Genomic DNA, 23,147 nt, shown 5'->3' with positions numbered 1-23,147 from the left:
CATTTATGTTTTGCTTTTTAAAGTTTATATTTTGAGATAATTTTGGAATTACAAAAAAAAGTTGCCAATATAGAGTTCTCATAAAACTTTCACCCAGCTTCCCAGTATTAGCATAATACATAACATAGTATGATTATCGAAATCAGGAAATTCATATTGATACAACAATATTAATGAATCCACAGACTTTAATTCTGCCAATTGATCCACCAGTCTCCTTTTTCTGGTCCAGGACCCAATCCAGAATCCCTCATTGCATTTAATTGTGTAACAATCTCTGACAGCCCCTCAGTCTTTCTTTGTGTTTCCTGACCTTTACACTATTGAAGATTTTATAGAATGTCCCTCAGTTTGGGTTAGTCCGATGTTTTCTCATGATTAGATGGAGTGAGGGCGTTTTTGACTAGAATATCACAAAAACAATGTTGACCTTTCTCAGTGCATCACATCAAGAGGTAAATGATGTTGCTATGTCTTGTTACGATACTGTTAATTTTTTTCACTTGGTTAAGGTGGAGTCTCCCTGGTTTCTCCACTATAGAGTCACTATTTTTCCCTTTGTAACTAATAAGCATTTTGTGGGGAGCTACTTTAAGTCTAAGCAAATATTCCATTCATTATCATACTTTCACCCACCACATTTAGCCTCCATTGATGATTCTTGCGTGTGAAAGTTATTACTGTGATGTTTACCAAATGGTGATTTTCTAATTCTATCATTCCTTCTAGTACATTTATTCATTGTAATTCTGCCATTAAGGAAGGGTTGTCTCTTCTCCATGTATTTATTTATTCAATTTTAACGTCAGTATGGATTTATTTTATTCTATAGGCTGTAATCCATAACAGTTATTATTTATTGAATCACTCAAATCATTCTGGATTTGGCCATTGAGAGTCCCTTCAAATTGGTTCCTATGTTCTTTTGACAGCCTCAATCATTTTTTGAGTGCTTCATTACTTTCTAGTATCATAAGATGTTCTAGATTCATCTTGTTCTTCAATGAGCCATTTCTCCAAGGAATGCTGGTTCCTTTTTATTTCTCGGGTCCTTTTTACCAAGATCTGAGAGCTAGGTGTCCTCATTGCTACTGGGACGTCATTACTTCTAGGCCCCTTCAGAAGATGGAGCTAGGAAATACACATACATTGGTATCTGTTTATCCGTGTATGTATCTATTAAAAACCATGCATACACACTAATACATCTGCTTCCAGTCTAACATCACAAGATTCATTCAAGCCTTCCACTTTTTCTTATTTGTATTTCTTTTATTAACAGTAAGAAACTTGGCTCTCATTACCTACAACGTTTTTATTTGTTTGTTCAATCTTACTAAACACGTAACAGAGTTTCAGAATTGCTAACTCATACCCCTATGAGAAACAGATTTACTAACTAGAGCACGGTGTGTGTGGACAGTTCTTCATGTCTCTAGCCTTACAGTATGTAGTCAAAACACAGTTTTCCTAATTTACTCAGTTTAGTTCTTTCTGTCTCCACTCTCCCCAATGTGGTTACATTCTTCAGTTATAAATGGGTTAGGTTCATTTGTGACTGTTTGTATTCCATTTTGGGTTCCCAGCATGTCCTGATTTTATTTATTAATTTAGTTTTCAGGGGCAGGGATAGGTAAAAAACCATCACGGTTCTGAAAGTCAGAACCATAGAAAAAGGCATACTCAGAGAACTGCCATTTCTCCCATCCCTTCCATCCCCATGCCTAGTCTCCCATTCTTTCCACACAATTCCCACCCACTCCCTGTGGGTAACCAATGTTATTAATTTCTTGTTCATCCCTCCTGTACTTCTCTTTGCACAAACAAGCAGATACAATCATACTTTCTTGTATCCTCCTCTCTCTCACATGAAAGGCGACACACTCTGTTCTTCATTGCAGTATTTTTTTTAAGTTTAAAGTTTGATAGAAGTCATCGATGTAGCTATCAAGGCACAGAGACAGTCAAGACAGAATTTCTTTGTTAATTTACAAAATTTCGTGGTTATTGGTCGTTCAGATGTTGTGTCTTTTTAAAGTTGATTTTTGGTAAACTATTTTTACTGGAAAGGTTAGGATTTTGAATAGAAAATGCAAATCTTTCTTCGGTTCAGATATAATTTCTTCTACCACATATTTTGTTTTTTCCCTTTCTCTCTCTCCTTGTGGAATTCCTATTATATATATATGTTAGATCTCTTCACTGTAAATGTCATGGCTCATCTTTTCTCTCATAGTCTTAATCCTTCATCCTTTCTCCTCTGAATCCTAGGATACATTCTCAAGCTTTTTTTTTTTTTTTTTTACTTTTGTGAGGAAGATTGGCCCTGAGCTAACATCTGTGCCAATCTTGCTCTATTTTGTATGTGGGTCACTACCACAGCATGGCTTGCTGAGTGGTGTAGGTCTGTGCCTTGGATCCGAACCCATGAACCCGGGCTGCTAAAGTGGAGTGTGCCAAACTTAACCACTACGCCACTGGGCCAACCCCCATTCTCAAGCTTTCAATTCACATATTCAGCTGTCTCCATTTCCCACGCTGCTGTCCACTGTCTCTACCGAGCTTCAAATTTAGCAATCCAAAAATGTTTCCTGATCTCAGCTTGAAATTATTTTAATGATTCAGTCTACTACATTTATAAATGGAATATCCTTCAAATATGATTGAAAACATGTATGAGAAATATTTTTAAAAAATTCTTCTATTTGTGGAAACTCAGTTTCAAAAGATACTAATTTTCTCTGACCACGTACCTTTCTTTTAAACTTCTGAATCTTTTTGTGTTTTCATCTCTTTGATTTTTCTCTGTTTGCTCATCTTTGCCAGAGGGAGTCTATATTTATCCAATAACAGCAATTGAGGTGGTTTTGCTGATCATGATGAACACACAGTAAGTAATGAGCCAGGTAAATCAGTGGAGAGAGGGGTTCCAAGCAGAGGGATCAGAGTGAGGAAGGGCATGGAGGTACAAAAGCCCAACACCAACTTACTTTTCCCACAAGTTTTATGTACTGAGGTAGAATTCACAGAGAGCAGACTATGCAACTTTTAAGTGAATATCTCAGTAACTTTTGCACATGTACACACCAGGTGACTGCCACCAAGATTAAGATACAAAACATACCTATCACCCCAGAAAGTTCACTCATGTCCCCTTTCCAGTTAAATTGCTCCCCTCCCCCAAGATAACCATCATTCTGATGCTTATCACTACAGATTAGTTTTTTCCCTTTTTTTTTGATTTTACTTATTGATTAATTTAGTTTTCGGGGACTGGGATAGGTAAAAAACTATCATGGTTCTGAAAGTCAGAACCATACAAAAAGGCATACTGGCTCTTGAACTGCATACAAATGGAATCACGGAGCAGCTCTTCCGAGTCTGGCTTCTTTTGCTTAACATAATGTTTGTGAAATTCATCCACATTGATACATGGATAAGTAATCTCTTCCTTTTGATTGCTGGATAGCATTCCATTATATGAATATATCACAATTTTTTTTTTACATCCATTCTACTATTAATAAATATTTGGGTTGTTGCCAGTTTGGGGCTATTATGAATAAAGTTGATATAATCATTCACATATATATGTTTCTGTGTGGACATATAAATTCATTCACCTTGGATACATATCTCAGAGTGGAATTGCTAGGTCAGAGGGAGATGTATATTTAATTTTATTAGACGCTACCAATCAGTTTTCCAAAGCAGTTGTGCCATTTTACACTGCCGCAAGCAATATATGAGTTCCACATCCTTGCCAACATTTGGTGTTGTCAGTCTTAATTTCAGCTATTCTAATTGCTGTAAAATGAGAACTCTTTTCAGGAGCTTATTGGCTGTTGGTATGTCTTCTTTTGTGAAGTGTCTGTTCAAGTCTTTTGCCCATTTGAAAATAAGATTTTGTCTTTTTATTTTTGGGTTGTAGGAGTTCTTTATATATTCTGGATATAAGTTATTTGTATAGCAAGGTTTCTAGCATTGAAACTGGGTGGATAGTAAAGATATTAAGTGAGTTAGGGAAGGCAAGAGAAAGAGTTTGGGGAAAGATGAGGAATTCATTTCAGGACACAGAGTGATTAAGGTGCCTTTGGGTATCCAGGTAGAGATGTGCAGTAAGCACTTAGAATTTTAGATCTGGAGCTCATGAGAGAAGTCTGGGCTACAGATTTGGAAGGGATCAGTATGATGGGAATGGATGAGATTGCCCAGGGAGAAGACAGGTAGCCTCAAATAAAACCTTATGGGGGCAGGCCCATGGCATAGTGGTTAAGGTTCTATGCTCCGCTTTGGTGGCTTGGGTTCATGGGTTCAGCTCCTGGGTGTGGACCTACACCACTTGTTGGCCATGCTGGGGTGGTGACCCACATACAAAATAGAGGAAGTTTGGCACAGCTGTTAGCTCAGGGCTAATCTTCCTCAAAAAAAAAAAAAAAAAAGAGGAAGATTGGCAACAGATGTTAGCTCAGGGGGCGTCTTCCTCACTAAAAAACAAAACAAAGCAAAACAAAACTTTATGCATTCCAATGTTTCAGAAATGATGAAGAAACGAAGCCAGAAAGAGAAAACACAATTAGTGGTCAGAGTTGGAGGAAGGGAAGTCAAAGGAGTAATTCTCAAGAAGGGGTAGCATCAAATGTGGAAATGAGGACACTGGATTCAGCATTTGGGGCTTCCTTGGTGATTTTTCTCAGAGTATTGAGGAATAAATGTAAGGTGAGGAAGAGGAGAAGGGGTAGACTCCTCTTCGAAAACAGAGAAAGGAAAGAGAGAGATTACAAACAGACATATATTTTCAAATGAACCAACAACAGAGCTGTACAAAGTGGTACATAATCAGACACCACATGAATGACAGAGGCACCTCTGAGTCTTACTAGCTGCTTTGGGGAGGTGGGAGTAGAAAAGGGTGGAAGAAATGTGCTGGGTGGCTGTAGTTCTAATTCTGGTCAATAGGTGTCAGGTGCTGGTCAGATCTCCTGGTTGGTGGTCTGCCCTCTTGGGATAGGGAGACAGGTTGAGCCAAGTGAGGGAGGAATAACATGCATGCTCAACATCTGGGTCACACCTGCTGGTGGAGAAGAGAATGCCTGCTTCTGAGGGGATGCGGGATGGGACCAGGTGGGCTTCACAGGATGCTCAGCTCCCTGGTGGTAAGCTCTAACAGGCAACTGTTTCAGTTTTCCTCTATCTTCAGGTTTAGGAATACTAAGGACCTGGAAGAAGTCAAGGATGCCATAACTTCTCCAGCGGTGTTTTTTTGTTTTTTGTTTTTTGTTTTTCACCTTTCAAAGTGGTCTCATAATCCAACATGTCAATTTGGCCCTTGGCCCTTCTGTCCTTCTTGCTACTCAATGCCTGATTCCAGAGCAGTTCTCTCCCTTCCTCCCCATCCTGGCCACCTCTGGGCTGTCTCCATCTTCGCCCTTCTCCTTTTCGTGGTAGAAAAAGTAGAGATTGGGGAGACTAGAGTCCTTGCCCAGCCTTATCAAATTGTATGAACTTAGGGGTGTCCTCTCGCAGTCCTTCGTGGCTCTGGTTCCTTATCTGTAAAATGGTGGCAGGTAGGGGATTCAGGTGGTGGATGACGAGTAGGAAAAGTACTAGATGGTTTCTGAGTTTCCATCTCTACAGGCTGGAATCGGCCCTCTGTGTTCACCCGGGTGCTTTCTGTTTCTATGCCTTTGGGGAAGTTGCTTTTTCTTGGTATTTAGGGAGTCAGGAAAAGAAAAGTCATCGGTGTTCACATCTCTCAAAGCCTCAGGTAGGGCTGTGGTTTTTTGATCAACAGTAACGTATGACCTTGTGGTCAATTGTGAACGCCTCTACCAGAAATGGTGACACAGAGTCCCATTCAATAGTGGAAGTGGAAATTTCAGCCTGGCCCTTTGTTAACTCTGAAACAAAGTGCTATTCTTTCATGGCAAGGGCTGCCTGCACAGGAGTCAACTTTCTTATCCCCGTTTTGTAAATGAGGAAACTGAGGCACAGGGAAATGCAGTGACTTCCAGGATTCCGCGACGAGTGCTTCCAACTCTTGGTATACAACATCTGCCACGTCGTCTGTGAGGAGAAAGCAGGAGGCAAGCAGAGGGCCTTGGCTCCGGAGACGACCCCTCCCCGCTTCAGGGGCTGAGAAATGGCTGAAGTGACAGCCAAGGAAGGTGAGAAAGTCAGACCAGAGGCTGGAGGTGCAGCGCTGAAAGTCTGGATTGGCTGGTATGACGAGGAAGGTCTCTGCAGAAGGGTGGGGGTCAAGGTGCCCGTCTGCACAGCAGGGGTGCAGGCATTTTAAAGGTTAAGAGCACCCAAAGAAAATAGAAGTAGGAGAAGGAAGTGAGGCGCTGGGTCTCAGCGAGAGAAGGAAGCAGCTCGTCGAGCTTCCCCTTTCTCCTCCTTCCCCAAAGCCCCCACCACAAGGCTCTCTCCTGCTCCGCCCACCGCTCCTGCGGGGACAAAGCCGCGCTTCCGCCCCCCTGGACGGCCGCACCTGACTCCTGGGGGGTCGCTGGTGCTCGGTGCCGTGGCCGCCCACCCGCCAGGGCCTGTTCCTTCCGAGGGCAGACGGTCTCAGAGCCGGGGGCTGCTTCTCAGAGCTCTGCGGGCTCACGCGGGACTCAGAGGATGCACCGGCCGGGCTGGCACCTCGCCGACACTGCCCGGCCACCAGGTGGCATGAGAGGCCGGCTGGGCGGCCAGCCCCTCCCGACCCCGCCCTTGACCAGACCCCGCCCCCGCCCCGCCCCCAGCCCGCCCTTGGAGCGGAGCCCGGGCAGATGCTGGCCCTGGTGGTGCGGCCTCAGCCGGGTCGTGGTGGTCGCGACCGTACCCCGAAGTGAAGGGAGTCGCCGCTGGAGAGGGGCTCGGCGCCCGGCGGGGACTGCAGGTGTGTGGCCGGGCCGCCGGGGCGGGAGGGCGCGGAGCGCGCGCGTGGGGACTCCAGGCAGAGCCGGGGCCGCTGGGGACCGTCGCGGAGCAGTGGGTTCTGAGGGCAGCGACCGCAGCGCGTAGGCTGGACAGATCCTGCTGTCTTCCGGCTCCGTGGATCTGGTCCACTGCCCGGGCGTGAGGTCCGCAAACTCGCGTTCCCAATAATCCCGGAGACAGAAGGCGTGTCCCAGGGACTGTCCATCCTTATCTAGGAAGCCATTGCTGGACGCCTCTGTGCAGTCCGAGTGTGGCCGCAAGCCTCCTGCCTCCTTCACAGGCCACGCTGTGTCGTGGGGTCGAGGTCCCTCTTCCTGGGAGCTCTCTGTGAGCGTGGCATCAGGAGTCCTTTGCCGTCGGGATCTGGGAGTCGTGGAAGTGCCTGGCGAAGGCTCCCTCCATCGGGCCTCAGCCCACCCCCTGCTAGCGAGCGTGGGCCCCCAGACGGTGGCTGCTCTTCTAGAGAACTACAAACTTGACTTTGTCAGAGGATCCGTGTTTACACCCCGGGTGTCCCTGCGTGACTGCGTGTGCGTGTGTGCCTGTGTTTGCGCGTGCGCGTGCCGGCTGGCCCATCCCAGGCCTGGGGTAAATAAGCAAGAAGTTCAGGTCAGTAGGAGGAAGGAGATCGTTCAGAGGGAAAAGGAAGGCGAGATGAAAGCAGCAGGATGTGGTATCAAGTGAGTTCACAAGCCTCGAGCAGAGAGGAGGGGTGGGTTTAGGCAAAATGAGGGCTAAAAGTAGGCCAGGTCTGCCTCGACGTTCCCTTCTTGGATTGTCCTTCCCTTCCTCCCTCCCTGTCTCTGTGTCTTCCCATCCACACTTTCTTGGCAAGGCCTTGGTTCCCAGAGTTTGTTAAAACACATATTCTCCAGGCCCTGGCCCTATAGCACAGCTTTCCAGGAGTGGGATCTGGAATCTGTGTTTTTCTAAAATTTGAATAAGCTCTTTAAGTGATGATGCTGGAGCCATTGCTTGGGAACCCGGTGTGACGTGGAAAAGAGACCTGAGTTCCAGCCGGGCCCAGCTGTGTGACCTTGAGCATCTTACTGCTCCTCTCCCAGCCTATTTCCCTACCTGTAAAATGGGCTCTAAAAGCAACCTCATGGACTTGTGGGAAAATTAAATGAGAAAATCGTGATAAGAGCGGCTCCACCTGGGAGCTGCTCCCTGGGCGTTTACCGAACGGGAGAGTGGGTGGGCATCAAGGGCTCACCTGCCTCCTTAGCGTGGCCAGGATGGTGTGAGTCTATGGAAGACAAAGAAGACAGCTCCGAGTGGTCAAGCTGTCTCTTCCTGCTTCAGGACACCCTCCCCTGCTTTTTGAAGCATAGCTCGCCAGGACTGTGGGGCAGAAAGGCTCGGGGTCTTTGTATGTGGGGCCACGTTGAAGTTTCAAGAAATCCCTCCCCCTTATCTCCAGCTTAGGTTGGGGATGACTAATTATCTTCTCTTCCCAAGCTGCAGTGCAGGCTGGCCCCCTCTGCCTCCCCTGCCTGACCTCCCTCCCTCCCGTGCACCCCTTTTCATTTCTTGCAAGAATAATAGGTGGTACTGGGCAAAAAGTGTGTTTGGGGTTGCTGGAGGGTTAATGATGAGGAGGCTCCACAGCTGAGGCTGTGGAGGAGGCTGGCTATTGGCGGCTTCTCCACAGTTCCAGGTAAGTCATTGATGACGGGCCTGCTGGCCAAGAAGTGCAAGAGGAGGAGAGCCGGTAGCCTTTGGGCTTGGGCAACCTAGAGTTGGATGCCCCACTTTGGGTTCAGCTGAGCACTCAAGCTGTGCAAATTTGGCCTTCGTTCGAAGAGGCTCATGCCAAGAGGCTGAGCAGGCGGCCCTGGTGGATCCCTGCGAACCCGAAGACTTGTTTGGCTCAGCTGTGGGTGGGCCGAAAGCCTGGATCAGCTTCTTAAAAGAGGAAGCTTCTGGAGGGGCAAGATAGATCACTAGCAGGTCAAGGGAGAGGTGTTAAGTTTGATTTTTGAGCCTCTGGCATAGATGGGGAGTGGGGGGCCAAGGAAAGACTGCTCTGACTTCCACCCAAGGGGAAGATAAGACACTCTCATAGCAAATGTCTAGTGCATATTAGGATATTCCACCAACTTGAAGGTGTGCGGTTTCACATTTTAACAACTCTGAAATCAAGACGCATCTTACCATTATAATAGACAGCAATCTTGGCACACAAAATAATGTGCATCTTAGAGTTGGTGGCATCTTAGATGCTGTTAAACATGATGTATGTTTTACACATTTGGGTAGATACTTTAGGTGTACACAGGCACACACAGAATTATGCCATTTCCATAAGCAAATTTGCGTACATTAATTTTTCCAGTAGGTCTACCTTCAAAACACCCAAACTTTTCAGTGTATCCAGTTTTAAAGGAAATCTTTGTAAAATGTGTTGCTTGTCCTTATAAATGTAGCACATTGTACATTTGCCTGATTTAGTAATTTCTTGAAAGTATCACATGGTTCTACCTGCCATTCTCTTTCGTACCTTGGGTCTGCTCAGGACACATTTTCTGCCCTGTTTCTTTCATCTTTCTTTGTGCCCTTTTCCCCATTGGCTATAATTTCATGGTGTTGGGCACTGGGTTAAGTACTTCATGCCCTTTAATCTTCACAGCCACATTCCGAGGGAGCCACAACCATTGCCCCCATTTTATGCATAAAGAAACTAAGGGTCAAGCCCACGCTGCTGGAAAGTGCCAGAGCTGGACTGACTGTGGCATCTGCTCTTGACCTGAGTGGCAGCCTGCATGTGCCCTTGGGTGTGAAATGCATGCCCTGCAGGGCGTGACTTTTGGGGTATGAGTTGGGCTGTCCACAGGTCTTTAGTGTTTGCTTCTAGGCTAGCAGCTAGGTTCTGGATAGTTGGGGTTATCAGTTAAATGACTTCTGGATAAGTGAGATTTAGCTGGAGCAAGGTATATCCAGTAGGAGGGTGGGGGCCAATAAATGGGAAGAAGTGGTTGACTTTGGTGGCTCAGAGCAGACATTGGGTCCTTCCTGAGTCTACCAATTGGGACACTAGGCTTTGGACTTTAGAGTTTGGCCTCAGTGCAAGACTCCTGCCTCCAGCCTCCCACTCCCTCCATTCCCAGTCTAGCCTCTGTCCTGCTGCCATGGTGATGGAAGACGACAAATCTGAGCAAGTTGCTTTTCAACTGCAAACCCTTCCAAGCTGCCATGGCCCTCCAGAGAAGGCCTCCTCTCGCGGCTAGCAAGGCCTCTTGTGGCCCAGCCTGGGTCCACCCTACGTGCTCCATCTCCCGAAGCTCTGGCAAACCTCTGTGCCTTTGCACATGCTATTCCTTCTCCCTCACATTACCCTTCACTTTCTCTACTTGCCTGATGGACTGTGAATTCATCCTTGGATGCCCTGCTCAAGCTTCCTCATCTTTGAAGTCTTTCCCGACTCTCCTCCTCACTCCACATCACTGCTGACCCCCTCTGTCTGTCCTTACGATGGCTGCTGTGTCCTCCCACCAGAGCACTGACTGCCCTGGCCCTTAGGGTGTGACCAGTGACTTGGTGGCTTGCTCACCAGAGTTACCGGATGCTCAGCGTGGCTGTCGAGCTGTCACCATGTCACTCCCCAGGATCTCATAGACAAGAAGGTTGTGCGCATGAACAGTAGAAGCTGCCCAAATGCAGGACGGTGTGGGGCGCAGGAAGGTGGGGTCAGGAGGGAGTGGTGTGCTTTTCATTTTCGTGTCCTCCCGAGTCTTCTTGCTGCTGTTGTTGACCTAGGCAAATGAGCCTGTGTGGTTTCCTTGTGGGGGGCAGGGCTGGGGTGCGAGGGCTGAAGGTGGCTTCTAGGTTTTTCTGCCTGCCGTGGTGTCAGGGGGCTTTGTTTTCACCCGAGTCCTCCACTCCTGGTCATGTGACCTAGGGTAAGTCCATGCACCTCTCTGGGTGTCAGTTTCCCCATCAGGGTGGAGGTGTGGCGCTGGCTGCTCTCTCCGGCCCCTTCCTAACCTCCGATGTTGCATGCACTGGCTCAGTACTTCTGCAAGGAGCACCTGCTGTGTGCCAGGCATGTGCTGGTCTCTGAGGATCCTGAGAGAGGCAGATAATGTTCCGGCCCTTGTGGAAATCATAGTTCTGGTAGCCAAGACACTAGACACTCAGACCATTTAATTACAATTGTGAGAATTATGGGGATTTGTGCGATTAAGTAAAGAAAGCCCAGTAGAGTTTGGGAGTTAAGGAAGGGCTGCCGTAAAGAAGTCATATTCTAGTTGAGACTTGAGACAAGAAATAAAAGAAAATGGTGATGCTGATAATCACCACATCTAACATTTAACAGGCGTGTGCTAAGTGCTCTTTGGGTGCATCCTCTCAGGTCTCCCTTTCAAAAACTCTGTGGGGTCTGGGGACCCCTCTCCTGTGAGAATTAGATGAGACAACTGCTGGCAAGCACTTCTCCCAGTGGCTGGCATAGACCCAGGGATCCTGCCCTGCTCCTCATCTCCTCCCTTGTCCCTCCCCCACAGTCCAAGGTCCAGCTTAATGGCATTAAAGCCACAAATACTGTTACGGGGTGCCTCCCTTTTCCTTTTCACTGATTGTCACCAGAGAGCGTGTTTCGCTGTTGCCTCTGCGGGCTCCTGGCGGGAGTCCTCTGTATTTGTGCCTTCACATGGGCCACCAACAGCAAAGGGAGCCCCCATCCACAGAAAACCACCACGTTGTTTGCTAGGCCTTCTTTCTGTGCCTCTCGGGAGCTGCTCCTCTTGCAGGGTTAAGAAACCCTGATTTTCTGGATCATTTAAGAAGTCGCTTGTTCAGCCCCCACATTCTTCTTCTTCATCCAAAGTTGTATTCCCAGAACCACGAAGTCTCTGCAGACGTACCTCTGGGTTTGGGGTCCGAGCCTTTGTCCCTGAATGGCTTGGTGGTTTTGACTCTAGTCAGGCAGTCTTCATACAGCCACTTCCACGTGGCCTGGCTGAGGTGACCCACCTCCTCGGTGCGTTTTCTGGTTCGCTAGCTCACATCTACACCTACAGCTCTCAAAGGAGAGTTCGAGCTCTCTCTAGAGAATGGGCCTCTTTGGAAAACTGATAAGATGATAGATCCTTTCCTCCCCCTCCCCGTAAAAAGCACACGTGAGCACACACGTGCACGCACGCACACAGTTTCTCTCCTTCTCTCTTTCAAAGTTTTGCGTAAACCTTCAGGGTCTTCTCAGGCCTCTGCGGTCCACCAAGGAGCCCAGGTTAATAACCCCTGTTCTGGAAAACAGAACCTTCTCTACACTGATGTCTTTGGATAACGCCCAGCACTGCACCGCGCGAGAGTAAGCTGTTGTCAGAGGCAAGCTGGGGGTGAAGGTGAGTAATGAAAGCCTGCAGACTGTAGAGGAGGCCGCTGGTGACTCACTGGTGAGACCTCAAGGTGGTGCGCGGGGGGCTGAGGCCCTGGCCACTGGCTGAGCCACCGCCATGCATACGCTTTCTGGATTTCTCATCAAGTCTTGAATTCAACCCATTTCCAAGAGGATTAAAGGGCATTACTTTTGCTGGTGGCGTCCTGACAAGAAGCCCTCTGCTCTGCCCCCCAACTAGAGAACTAGAGTTAAGGCTGGCAATGAGAGTCGGAGAAGATGTGTGTTTGTGGCTGTTCGCATGAATAGAGACAGCCTAGGAAGCAGAGAGGCAGCCACTGCTGCGTTTTGCCACGGATGTTCCCACAGCCTCCTGAGTCCCCAGGGACGGGAATGAGCCTGGAGCTTTGTTCTCTGATGTGGTCACAGTTCTTTAGAGCCAGCACCTTGAAGTCAAGACCCATGTGTGAAGGAAGTCTGCAATTCCTCATTTCCAAGGATTTTTAAAAGCAGGAATGGAAGTAAAGTTTGTCAAATACTTCTTTAAGCATCTACTAGGACATCCTTGTATTTTTGCACCTTGAGATAGATTTGTGTGACACGTTATATCATTAACTTCCTTATATTGAGCCCTCCCTGCGCTTCTGGAATAAAGTCTGTTTGGTCAAGGCGTTTTATTCTTTTAATACACTTAGGTGTGATTTGTTGTGATTCTCTTTAGGATTTTTGCATCTGTGCTCCTGAGTAAGGTGAGCCTGTATTTTCCTTTTCTGTACTGCTGTTATCAGTTTTTGATGTGCTGGCTTTGCAAAATGATTTTGGAGGCATTTCACCTTCTCTCGCACCTTGGGACAGCTTACAGAGCAGAGGAATGACCTGTTCCTTGAAAGCTGGGAGAACAGCTCTGGTCCTTAGCTCCCGGGCTGCCAGATTCTTGGTTTCTCAAACTTCAAGGCTTCCTCTCCTTTTCTCTCTTCCTTAGTCCTCCAGGTACACACCTGTCACCTCAGTGTTCCCAAGCTGACACCTGAGAGTCATCTTTGATTCTTGGCCTCCGGCAGTCCCCATGAATCCTCATTTTCTATGCCCTTCAGCTCTGGGCAGGCCCATTTCCACACTGAGCTGCTTAGATCCGTCTGGAGTGCCGTTCAGCTCCAGGTGCAGCATTTAGTGGGGATGCTGATAAACCACTTTACACCTAGAGAAAGGTAACCAGGATGGTGACGATAATACACGCTGAGGAAAGCAGTAGAGATGTTTTTCTCTAGCAAGAGGACACAAAGGAGAAATAATATCTATTTTTAGATATTTGAAGGGCAGCCTCCTTTGGAAAGGTGAAGACCAGCTCCATGATGGTTATTCTCCAGGAAGGAAAAGGGACCAATGAAGGGAAATTGTAAGGAAATAGACTTCAGCTTGCTCCAAGGAAGATCTTGGGGAAATTCAGAGCAGTCAGCAATGGAATGGGTGGCCTTGTGGTAGGGAGTGCCCTGTCCGGGGAAACATTCAGAGAAAATACATGTCAGATGTAGAAGTGATAGCCGTGAGAATGGAAACTGAGATTGCTCCATTTCTAAGAGTCTAGTTCTCCAAATCATAATGACCTTGTCTGACTGGTTGTATAAAAATTGGTTGTTCTGAGAATATAATGTAAATTTAAGAAGTTCATTGGCCTCGAATAAACAAATCTCAAAGCTGAGCAGTTCTCTCACAAATCCTGAAGCCCTTCTTCACAGCCTGTTCCCCTAGAGTGGGAGCACTTTGGTGGTTAGAAAACTATAGCCGTTCATGGTGAGACCCTGGAGCCGTGACTGGACGCCAGGATCCTTGCCCACATCTTATGCTGGAGCGTGGGCTTTTCTGAGGTCTCTTGTTCTTGGCTCCATCCAACACCTGATGAAATAAACCAATTGAGCCCCACTTCAGAATCACCCTCCTTTGTGGCTGTCCCAGATAAGCTCTCAGGATCAACCTACCTAACCTCCAGGTTGAGTTGGGAATTCAAGGCCTCTTGTTCTTGGGGTTTTCAAGCCAACGTTTCATAGGCCTGTGTGTTTTGTATTCACTTCTGTACTGATATCTTGGGAGTTTCATTTTGAGAAAACTAAAAGCTCAGAGCTTTCCTTGGCTTGTTATTGTGCTTAAGAGAACCAAGGGGGCTGTGGTGTGATGTTCAGGCTATAGGAGACTGACCTCTGCTCGAGCTGTCTCCTGCTTGCCTCCTCATCTCTCTGAGACCGTTCCCTCCTGCATTCAATGGACTCTATTCTTCTGACATCCTGTGAGTTTTCAGAGTCCAGTCTCCAAGTGTAGACTTGTAGGAGTTGTTCTGAGAGCGCCACCAAATCCTAACCACTAGACCACCAAGGAAGCTGTAGGAGCTGCTCTGATGGGCTGATGGCCTGCTCCTTCTCTCGTGGTCATATGGCAGGACTCCTAGAGGCTACAAATCCTTCTTCAGACCACAGTGGCGCCACGCCTCCCTCCACCCAGGCTTCTCTCCTGGGTGGCTTCCTCTGAGGTCATTGGTGGCTTTGTAATGGCAAATTCTAATGGCCTCCTCGCAGCCTGCATCTCTCTTTGAAGTTTCTGTAGCATTTGATGCCCAACGCTCTCACCTGGAGTTTTTTCTCTTTCCATGGACACCTCCTACCATTCCTCTGCAGATCCCTCTTCTTGCCATCCCCGATGTACCTGCCCCGATCTCCCTCACCCAAACCCTTGTCTCCAAGTCCATACTGGTTATTTCCGCTGTTTCAGCTTCAACCCATGTCCAGAGCCCAACTGTTCATCCACAAAGCAGGCTTCCTCTACGGACTTCTCCATTTTTGTCTCTGGTGAAACCAGACTCCCAGTTTTGAAACCTTGGAGTCATCTCTGGGTCCTCCCTCCGTCTTCCTGTTCTCCACTATCCAGCCAGTTTTGATGGCACTTCCTTTCCTCAGGGTTCTTACTTCTCTCATTTCCCCATTGTTCTCTCTGCCACCCAATTCAGCTTTCGTCACCATCCGCCTGCTCATGGTCCTCCTGGGCCACAATCTCTTCCTGGCTTCACCAGGAGATTCTTCTTACGAAAACTCTTGCGTCACCATGCTCAGAAGCCTTTGATGCCAACTCAGCTCATAGGGAAAGTCCAGAGTCCTTGGTCTTGTGTTCAGGTTTCAAGATTGAATCCCGCTCTTCGAGTCTTCTCCATGAATCCTTACCCTCTCCTCCAACCAGACTGTCTGACTCAGTTCCCCCAAGACCTAACTGTGTGTTCTTGCCTCTCCCATCCCCATTCTGATGAGGAAAACTTCCCAATCATTTTGTTTAGCGTTGACTCCCCGGTGCCTAGCAGGGCCAGCGTTCGGTGGTGCTCACTCAGTGTTTGCTGAATGAATGATTGCCTGGTTGAGCAGCCAGCACAGAGGAGGCCTGGGCCTCAGCCTCGGATGGCTGATGATCTGGCAGGCTGGGCTACCCCCATCTGAGATCTTTGTGGGGTTCAGTCATCCTCCCCCAACCCCCAGAGACTGCTCCCTCTAGGCACCTCACTGGATTCTGTGGGCATCTGAAGAGGCAACACCCTGTGTCTTTGCCCTCCAGTATGGGATGAGGGAGGGGTCCTCCTCTGAACTGCTTCGGGCCTGCGGACTCCAGATGCTGAGACCCTGCTCCCTAAAAATCTTCTTCCCACCCTCCGGGACAGCAAGTCTGACAGCAGGGAAGCCCTGGGGAACTACCGGCAAACAAGCCACTTCCAGGCTGGTGAGCCCTGCTTCACAGGAGCCTGGGGAAGTGTCTGTTTGCAACATGGTGTTTACACGGCAGAGGGGCTTCCTGTCCCGCCTACCCAGCAGGCTGTGGGGCAATCGGGAGCTGTGTTTACAGGGGGAATGGGGCAAAGAAATGCTTGGAGGATTTCTGGGGATTCTTCAGACATCCCGGGGGGTGCCTGGCCATGCTGATCCTGGAGGAGATGAAGGGAGATGTAGAACTCAAGTTCTTAAATTGGGAGAAAATAAAGTATTACTAATAATTGTTATTAATTTGCATATTGTCTGTTAGAGCTTACAAAGCGTTTTTCACGAATGTGGCCCTGCTAGTCTAATGTGGAACACTTTAGAGCAAAAGAGGCTCCCTTCTCTCCCTCCAATTCAGGGTGAGCAAGGATGAGGTTCTTTTTTTTTTCTTTTGGAGGGGAGTTAGGTTTTGGAGGGAAAAAAGGACTTTTTGAGCGTAGGAGAGAGCAGTGGAAAGGACTCCCCAGGACAGAGAGCCCTCCCATTCTGAATCAGAGTTCACCCAAGATGGAGAGTGACACCCCTCCCCGTGACTACCTGAGAAATGGGCCGAGGAGGCGGAGATTGGCCTCCCTGCCTCCTCAAAGGGCCGTGGCAGCCCTGGGGCACCCACACACCAGCCTGGAACGACCGCCATGGCACCCACAAGAACACAAGCTTACGTGCAGGACCCCTTGCTATCTCTGGGCTCCAATACAAGCATCTGAAAAGGTCTGGGAAAGTGCCCCAGGCTCTCTTGGCCCCGGGGATAGGAATACTCCATGTTCCCTCTCTAGTGAGTGGGTGATCAAAGAGTGGGATCATGGGATCCCCGTTATGGGATCATCACATGACGCTAATGACCTGAGGTTGTTTTCTGTGTGGTAAATTCTTTCTGTGAACCCATTACAGAAAGGATACAGAACATGAGCCACCCAGCTGCAGGGCAGAGATGCAAAAGCCTCCTGGGACGTCAACAAGTTAGCCTGTGGGTCTGCGTGCAATAACATTGTTTTGTGTAGGGAGGTTTGCTGTAAAGTACAAAGGAACTAAAAAATAAGGGCATTGCCCTTTAAAGAAACTGATAATAAAACCTTCTGCTTGAGAGAGGCAGAGATTGGCCTGAGGGGTGGGGTCGAGGAGGGAGGTGAAAAGTGGGGTTGAGCATGGACTAGCCTTAGTGTGGCATCAAGAAAACTCCTTTCTGAATGAGTGAGGCTAAGGAGCTCAGGTGGAAGGCATGTGAGCTATTTGGGCGTTGGGAGAGGAGGTTGTTCTAGAAGGTACCTGAGTCAGCTAGCAAAACAGGATGGCGGGGACTTGTGAGAATTGATAGACATAAGCCCACAGTACTGGGCCATGTATTGGGTGCAATGGATAAAGAAGGAGGTGCCAGCAACTTCTTACTCCCCTTCTTCTCCCACCCCACGCCCAAGGCAAGGTGCTATCCCCATCCAACACTCTCTTCAGAGATGGATGTAGCTGGCTGAGAATGCCCCTTCTTGGGCCATGGCTCAACTCTACTGGGTTCCCATCAAGGCTCCTGCATAGGGAATGTTGAAGAGATTGGGTTGGGGCCACGGTTCTCTTCCATCTTGGGTTCAGAGCTCAGTCCCCTCACAGAGTCCCATTTCCCTTCCTCTACCTACCCATCCAGCTTTTTCGAAGATGGGAGATTACTTCTCATTGGCTGTGTTACTCCTAAGACTTGCGCAGTAGATGGAGGTGAGAACATTATTATTTCTTTTAATAAAGACAATTTTTTAAGAGCAATTTTAGGTTTACAACAAAATTGAGAGGAAAGCACAGAGATTTCCCATATACCCCCTACCCCACGCATGCATTGCTTCCCCCATTCTCAACATCACTCACCAAAATGGCACATTTTTTTTTTCCCCAAGGATGAACCTACGCTGACATATCATAATCACCTGAAGTCATAGTTTACTTTAGGATTCACTCTTGGTGTTGTACAGTCTATGGGTTTCAATAAATGTATAATGACATGTATCTATCATTATAATATACAAAATATTTTCTTTTTTTTTTTTCTGAGGAAGATTAGCTCTGAGCTAACATCTGCCGCCAATCCTCCTCTTTTTTTTTGCTGAGGAAGACTGGCCCTGAGCTAGCATCTGTGTCCATCGTCCTCTGCTTTATATGTGGGACGCCTGCCACAGCATGGCTTGACAAGCGGTGCTAGGTCCGCACCCAGGACCCAAACCGGTGAACTCCGGGCTGCGGAAGCAGAATGTGCGAACTTAACCGCTGTGCCACTGGGCCAGCCCCTATAAAGAATATTTTCACTGCCCTAAAATTCCTCTGTGCTCTGCCTATTCGTCTCTCCCTCTCCCCACACCCCTGGCAATCACTGATCTTTTTATTGTCGCCCTAGTTTTGCCTTAGAGACATAATTTTTCATTAAACTATTGGATCTTGTTTAAGGAGGAAAAGTTTTGTAATGCCCATACTTTATCCTCATGGTACCCTTCTTATCAACCAGTAAAAGATTATCTCTAATTCATTTACCAAAACAGTACTCTCTCAACTTGCATTGCTTCAGTACTAGCCGGCCCACCCAGTTGCTCCAAAGAATGTCTGAGCTTTAATAACTCAGTCCCTGCTGCTGCTCTCCCACAGAGGGACACGCAGAGGTGGGCACGCCATAGAGCAAATGTCTGCCACTTCTCTGGAGGGTGACTTCAGCTTTTATGACGTGTCCCTTACAAGGGAATTTTGGGTACACCATGTGATGTCTATTTAAAGTCAGACCATAAAACATATTCCACAAATTTGGGGAAAATCCCACAAGCTATATCTAAATAACATCATAATGGACAAACAAAAACATAATTTTGCTTCTTAGATAACTCAGTGTTGACTGAAATGTTAGTTAGTATATTGGTTTTTCTATTGTGTCAGAGAAACCCAAAATGGTAGTGGCTTAAACAAGATAGAGGTTTGTTTCTCTCTCATGTAAGAGTGTGAACACAAGTGATCCAGACTGTACGACAGCTTCCTAGGTTGGGAACCTACATTCCTTCTGTCTTGTTGCTCTGCCCTCCTCAACATGTAGCTTTCATTTCATGGTGCGTGATGGCTACTCGAGCGATTGCCATCACATCTGCATTCCAGCTGGTAAGAGCAGGAAAAGGGAAGAAGAAGGCATGCCTCTTCCTTTTAAAAACATGATTTGGAAATTGCGCTCATCAACGTTTACTTATATTCCATTGGCCAGATTGTAGTCATATGGCCACACTTAGCTGCAAGAGAATTTGGGGAATGTAATCTAAAATTTTAAAAAATTGTATTCCTATAGGAGAAAGGAGAGTGGATATGGAAGGACAATTATGTCTCATTCACATTTGAACTGTAGTAGTTTGAGATCTTTCTGAATCTTCACTGTCATGTAAGTGTTCTTTATCCCTTCTGTTGTTCAGTAAGCATGCCTTCTAAGCCCTATTGAAAATCATTAATAAAAAATGATATGCTATACAAAAGGGTGGCATCAACCCAAATGTCCAGCTACAGATGAATGGGTAAACAAAATGTGGTATATACATACAATGGAACATTATTTAGCCTTTAAAAGGAATGACATTCTGACATATGCTGCAATATGGATACACCTTGAGGACATTATACTAAGTGGAATAAGTCAGTCACAAAAGGACAAATAGTGTATGATTCCATTTATGTGAGGTCCCTAGAGTGGTCCAGTTCATAGAGACAGGAAGTAGAATGGAGGTTACCAGGGGCTGAGGGAAGAGGGAATGGGGAGTTAGTGTTTAATGGGTAAGTTTCGAAAAAGTTCTGGAGATGATGGTGGTGATGGTTGCACAACGATGTGAATGTACTTAGTGCACTGAGCTGTCTATTTAAAAATGGTTAAAATGGCAAATTTTATGTTATTTATATTGACCACAATTTTAAGAAGGGCATGCTCTAAAGAACCAAAAGCAGCATTCTCTGGCATTTTGGGAGAGATGTCCCGACAGATGAAGATGCTCAAAACCCTTTGGGTGAGGTTATGAAGCCAGTGGTGAATCCATCTATCTCTGTTATCATTCAGCTTGTGTTTTCTACATCGTCATGAGACTATAGCAGGACTTGCTAAAATTCAGATATGCTATTTTTGTGCATTTTCTTGTATTACCTGTTTAGTCAGTGAATCCACTAGCCCCTGGTGGTCCCTGGATCCTTTCCTGAGTGTTCACAAGCTGCTCTTAATGACACGTAAAGGACATTGCTAGGGAGCTGGCAAGATGAGAGACTGTAGTTTCCCACATTCTACTTTTTTTATGTTCTCCAAAATTGAGACAGCCTTTTCTAGTGCCTGTCACTGTCTCACTCTCCGTCTTTCTCTCGTACATCTTTCATTTTTTTCAATTCTTTAAAGATTATCAGTAGCAGTTCCTTTCACAACCTCAGGTTTCTTTATGACTCTGACTTGTATTTATCCTCATCTGCAGTCCTCAACTCGTTTGAAGCAACGAACTCCCTATTTGACTTCAGGGCTCTCTGTGTCAGACCCTTCTCCCCAAGTCTTGTCCTCCTCACCTTGCTGGTGTGATCTAAAAAGGCTGATCTGTCATTCACCAGCTGAAAATCTGGCGATGGCTCCACATGGCCCTTGAGTAAACCCTCAAGCACTTAGCTTGGCATATAAGGCCATTCACAGACTGCCACCCCAGCCCGTGCAGCTTCACCTCCCAGCGTACCTCGCGTCATCCTTTATCTTCCAGTAAGGCTGAACGCCTGGCCATTCCCTAAAGGAACCATGCTGTTTCACACCTCTTGCCTTTGTCCATTTTCCCACCACCATGTCTGCATCTCGGAGCAGCTTCTCCTTCCTGAAGAGCTGTCTTGGGTGTTACCCTCTTGGAGAAGCTTTGCTAATTGGCCTTCTCCCTCCTCCAAGTTCCTGTTGCACCTGTCCCATGTTAACCTCCACTGGGATGCCTCGCCCACTGGGTAGTGTCTAGTTCGAAGGTAATTTTGAATGGTGCTGCTCTGAACTTTCTGGCGATGTGTCCTTTGAGTGTATACCTGGGAGTGGAATTGCTGTGTCATGGGGCATGCACAGGTTGCACTGTAGTGGGTATGGCTGAACGGTTTTCCATTCGGACAGCGGTTGCACCAGTTTAAACTCCCACCTGCAGTGGGGAGGGTTCAAGGTTCTTCACATCCTCACAAACAGTGTGTTCCACCTTTTTCATTTTGGCCATTCTGGTGTGTGTCAGTGGTGTTGCATTGTGGTTTGAATTTGCATTTCCGGTATGACCAATGAAATTGAGCCCCTTTTCATGTTTATTGGCCATTTGGAGATCCTCTTTTGTGAAGGGTCTGTTCAAGTCTTTGCCCATTTTTCTGTCGAGTTGTCTATCTTTTTCATATTTTTTATTGTTGGTCCTACCACATTGTATGGTGACCTCTCAGGAGCCTGTCTTCCCCTCTGACCATGAGCTTCTTGAGATTTCTGGACCCCCAGTGCCTAGTAAGTCCCTCAAATAATAGATGCTCAATACACATTTGCTGTTGACTAAATAAACCATCTTTGATCTGTCCTTTCCAGCAGGATAATCATTTTCCTTGAGAAAAAAGATGGCAGAAATAGCTACCTAGCAGTTCTGCTTGTCTTGGGCATTGGTAACTGTTGCCCTGGCTGTCCAGAGTGGCTAGCTTAATCTTTCCAGGTTTAGGCTCTGAAAATAATTTTATGGGCGCTTCTTGATGTCTTCAATGTTTTTCTCAAGCTGTCTGTTTTTTTGTTAATGGGTGTTGTTTTTTTTCCTCCCCAAACTCCAGGACATAGTTGTATATTCTAGTTGTAAGTCCTTCTAGTTTTTCTATGTGAGGCACTGCCACAGCATGGCTACTGACAGATGACTGGTGTGGTTCCACGCCCGGGAACTGAACCCAGGCTGCCGAAGCAGAGTGTGCTGAACTTTAACCACTAGGCCATCAGGGCTGCCTCTCAAGCTGTGCTTGTCACATCCATGCTCATTCTTGCTCTTTTGTGTTCACTCTTAGCTGGGCACCTCACTTCCATCTTTTGCGTATGCCCCAGGGCATGCCGCTGGCCCCTTTACATTCCCCCTCTTTTCTCTTTGATGAGTCTCCATGACTTGCCTCCAGAACTTAATTTTCAGAGTCTTCTTTCTCTGTGAAGCCATCCTTGTAGAAGTCTGCTTTCTTGAAGTCTAAGATGTGTGTCTGACTACGTCTAACATTTTCTTCCATGCTTAGTCCAAATTTTGAGGTGATGTGGGCATTTTGTCCCTGTTTTCCTCTCACCCCTATTTTACAAACCTTTCATTATTCATAGTCAGAATCAAAGACACCAGGTAGAGTGGTAGTTTTACTCATTGCTTGCTCGACCTTCCAAGCGATGGGATGCTGAGAGGAGCAAGGGTCTATCAGATGGCAGGTTTAACCTGAGGAGACTTCCAGCTGCTATCCAGGCAAAGTGCGCTGCCATCCCCAGGCCATGGTGTGGGTTAGTTTTATGATCCATAGGAGAAAAGCAGCGTCCATCTCAGTCCAGCTAGGTGTGTGTGATCCCATGTGCTCCTCTCTTCTCTCTTCCTCCAACTCTCTTTATCGTTCACTTACTCATTCTTTATTCATTTGTTCATCCAGCAAAAACGTGCCAGGCACTCTTCTAAGCCCTCATGGAGCTTATATTCTAATGAGCTGGAGGAGAAAGACAGACAATAAGCATGATAAATAATAAGTAACATGTATAGGGTGTCAGTTGGTAATAAGAGAGGTGGGAAAATACAGCAGCATATGCCAGAGGTGAGGTTTGCTAGAAGTCCTCGTTGAGAACATTACATAAAGACTGGAAAGAGGTGAGAAAGTGAGCCACGCAGACATCTGGGAGAAGAGCACTCCAAACAGAGGGACTAGCCAGTGCAAAGGCCCTGAGGCAGGAGTGTGCCTAGTGTGTTGCTATGGTCATTCCAGTCCTCAGACTGTGGCAAATTCCATGCTGGCATCAGCAAAGCTCAGTATCTGAAATGGAGGGCAGTGTATTAGTCATTTTAGTATCTCCCACAGCATCCAGCAAAATATCTTGTCATATTCACTTGATAAGAAAAGTTTTTGTGTAA

At 46.9% G+C, this 23,147-nt stretch overlaps 1 protein-coding gene across 3 annotated transcripts in view; it reads left to right on the top strand.

The window, feature by feature from the left end:
- The first annotated feature begins 6,427 nt into the window (after positions 1-6,427).
- The window catches only part of PIK3R5 (phosphoinositide-3-kinase regulatory subunit 5), a 72,040-nt gene continuing 55,320 nt past the window's right edge, over positions 6,428-23,147 (top strand). The window contains exon 1 of one of the 3 annotated variants that reach the window (XM_070563416.1): positions 6,428-6,889. The gene's annotated coding sequence lies outside the window, so the exon portion shown is untranslated. The remainder of the gene's footprint in view (positions 6,890-23,147) is intronic. The other 2 variants (XM_070563418.1, XM_070563417.1) reach the window with 2 other exon arrangements.

The sequence above is a fragment of the Equus przewalskii genome, chromosome 10, assembly GCF_037783145.1.
Source record: "Equus przewalskii isolate Varuska chromosome 10, EquPr2, whole genome shotgun sequence".
NCBI lineage: Eukaryota > Metazoa > Chordata > Mammalia > Perissodactyla > Equidae > Equus > Equus przewalskii.
Note: the sequence above shows the minus strand (reverse complement) of the source record. Positions and strands in the feature narration are given on the sequence as shown.